Genomic DNA, 3,346 nt, shown 5'->3' with positions numbered 1-3,346 from the left:
GAAATTAATTGATTAATAAAATTTTCGATTTTTCGCCCTAAAATTATGAAATTAATATGATTTATTAATTTGTCATTAATTTTGAAATAAAAGTTTTAATTTTTGTGAAATTCGCTCATAAAACTTGCACGCACAAAGCAGTGGACGCTACGTGTTACGCGCAGCGAAGCAAGCAGACGCGAAGCAAGCTGGCGCGAGGAGCGGGCTGCGCGCAGCATGGCCTGGGCTTGCTGCGTTGCGTGTGGCCTGCTTGCGTAGTGTTGGACGATCGGTCGAGGGGCGTTAAGCCTCGTGCACTCGATGGGGCTTGGGCGCAAGCCCAAGTGCCTCGTCGTGTTACGATTGATGCGTTTTGAATTTAATTTGAGATTTTCAGTTCGGAAATTAATTTTAATTAATTAATAATTTAAATTGTTTTCTCAAATTTTAATTTTGAATATTATAATTATTATAAATTTTATTTATACTAATTATTTTACTAAAATTAAACCTTGAATTAATTTAAATTCATTCAATTCAACTGAAAAATAAATTAAATAAAATGGATTCAATTATAAAATTATATGACACTACTACAAAATGCGTGTATTCTCGACGCCATGGGCTCGACACCTGCAGTACAGCGTTAGCTTAATCCGTGTTTTGTCGACGCTGTTTGGTGTCTTCTTAATTCTCGTCAACGTTTGGCGTCGAGCATTTTAGTAATACCACATGCTTCGCACGTGGCCAAGTGCGTGTTCAAGTTTCAAAAAAAAAAACCCGCCCCACTCTCCTCTTTCTCTCTCTTACTCCGTTTTCATCTTCTATTCTTCTCTCAACCCTAACCCCCACCACTCTATCACTTCTCAGCTTGAAAGTTCTAGATCTACTCCCACGCTCGAAGATTTTCCTCAATTTCAAGAAATACAAAAAACTGTAAACGAAATCAAAGAATTTGAGGTATTAATTTTTCTCCATGTTCTGATTTTGTTGGATATTTTAGGGTTTTGCCTTAAGTTGATGTTTTTGTTCCAGATCTTGTTGTGGTCTATGAATTGATGTCCATCGGCAATGCCATTATTTCAGATACGTCTTTTGTTTCTTTCTCTAGTTTTTTCCCCATTTTTAGTTCTCCTGACTATTCCGATTAAGGTTTCGTTTTGGTTCGAACATTTTAGGTTTTCCGCAATTTTCATATATTTTTGGTTGTTAGATTTTACGGATATTAATCTCTCATATGTGTTCATCCGACTCCAATATGTCCAATTAGGGTTTTCAAATTTTTTTTTTAAATTTCAGTTTAAGCATAGGAAATTTGGGAAAGAATAATAGAACTTATTGCGTAGATTCGAATTTTAAGCTATTTGTTCTTAGTTAAATGAACCTATTTTTTACTGGGTTAACGGTGATGTTAATGATGTTAATACGTTGCAATTTGAATTGTATTGTGAATTTCTGACGATAAATCTTGGGAGTACTAATACTCCATATTTAAATGGTGATAAAATTAGGAATTTTTTTTTACAAACTAATACTTCAGGATTTTGTTATCATCTTTCGATATTTCTAAAACTAATATGGAAACACGAAGATTTATATTCATATTGCTAAGTTTTCTGTAGGACTTAAAATGGCCTGTCTAGATGAATTAGCTACAGGAAATGCAGTAGTAGTTTCTTTGTGATTGGAGATAAACTACAGGAAATGCAATTGTAGTTGTAGTTTGGTTAAAATATAAAATAAATTTCTTGGAATCTATTTATTGATGTATTAGTCCTTTAGATTGAGCGAGGATTTAACTCAATCTAATTTAGAAACGATAATGCTAACATGTAATCATCTGCTTGACAAGTATACTCAACTTACTTCAGATATTTCTATCAGGTCCTAAATGCTAATTAGTTGAATTTGGGTAATTATACTTTGTTGGGGGTGGTAACTACACACTATGGGTATATTTAATTGTTGAAGTATATTTGATATGTGGTTTTGTTTCTGGTATAGGTTGAAGGAAATGATCTTTGATCATTAGCATGATGAGCTTTCCATTACACTCCTTTGGGGAGAGCCATTCTTGGACCTTGCTAGATTGTCAAGGCTATCACTAAAACGCATCTCCATGACGGTATGCTCTTAATAAATGATGTTTATAGAGATATAATTTTTGATCCGTTGTTGCTGATACTTGAGAGGGTGCTGGAAATTTTAGATCATTGCCGCCTCTGGAGATGTTAAACGCGAGGATATTGTAGCGCTTGTAGAATTTTTTTTTACAAAGTTTCAACGGATCCAACCACCGCTGCTCAATTAGTTGTCCAGGAATCAACCTCATTAACTGGTTCAGAGGTGTGTGTATATTTCTTCAGTACTTTATGTAGTTGTTTGATGTAGTAATCAACTTCTTCCTTAACATAGTTTTTATTGGTGCATATATTTTTTTTGTATATCAGGTTAGAATGATTGATGATGATGTTGAGTTGGCCCAATTTACTGTTGCTTTCAATAGAGTATCATACGCAGTTCTAATGAGGTCTCCTTGATGGTCATGCAGACAATGTTGACCTCTTGGACCAAAAATACTGGTGGCATGAAGCATAATGGGGTGAGTGTTATATAGTCCAGTGACCTGTTTGTTATTTATTTAAAAGAAAAGTTTATGACTTTGTTACTAGCATACTGTTATTTCTTGCAACTTTTCATCAGATTTAAGCTTGTTGAATCGTATTTTGTTCTGTTCCAGATTGACGGTAAGTTACTTCTCCATGCCTAGAGGAAATGTTTCTATGTCAGGCCTGCCATCTATGACCAAGCAGTTCAAGATCAAATATTATGTGATGAAGGACGCCTATGCGTATTTTGTAGTTCAAGTTTAATAGCACATGGTCATAGGTAATGCCTTCGTTTCTTATCGATTTTCTTAAAATTCACTAATAAATTAGAGTTGTTTTACTTTTAAAACCCTCAGAAGATTTTGTTGATAGTTGGAGCTGTGAATTTGTCTAAGAATAACTCTTGTTGTATTATCAAGTTTTGTGGGTCGTGGTGGATAATTTATTATGTGCTTGAAAATTTTGACAAATACTACTATAAAACACGTCAGTTCTCGACCCCAGAGCCTCGACGCTGATCGCAAACTGTCATCATCAAATTGCTACTTGTGTTTTTTCTCGACGCCTTTAGGCGTCCTCCTATTTCCCCGTCTACTATAAGCATCAAGGTACAACTGAGAATACACATGCCCGGCACATTCATATTTAGATGCCGCGGGTTCTTTCTATGTGAGAACCGCCCCATTACCAGTCTCAACCCTAACCTGATAACCTTCTCTCCTCTTTCTACATCACTTTGAAGTTCCAGATGTACATCT

The 3,346-nt window shown here is 35.2% G+C and overlaps 1 long non-coding RNA gene across 1 annotated transcript; it reads left to right on the top strand.

Annotated features, from left to right (window-relative positions):
• The first annotated feature begins 1,022 nt into the window (after nt 1-1,022).
• On the top strand, nt 1,023-2,669 carry LOC130462117 (uncharacterized). Its single transcript, XR_008922258.1, has 3 exons — nt 1,023-2,104; nt 2,189-2,325; nt 2,531-2,669. It is a non-coding gene; the product is annotated as an uncharacterized lncRNA (long non-coding RNA).
• Nucleotides 2,670-3,346: the final 677 nt, after the last annotated feature.

The sequence above is a fragment of the Spinacia oleracea genome, chromosome 5 (genome assembly GCF_020520425.1).
Source record: "Spinacia oleracea cultivar Varoflay chromosome 5, BTI_SOV_V1, whole genome shotgun sequence".
NCBI lineage: Eukaryota > Viridiplantae > Streptophyta > Magnoliopsida > Caryophyllales > Amaranthaceae > Spinacia > Spinacia oleracea.
The sequence above is the reverse complement of the archived record's forward strand: the minus strand, read 5'-3'. Positions and strand labels throughout refer to the sequence as shown.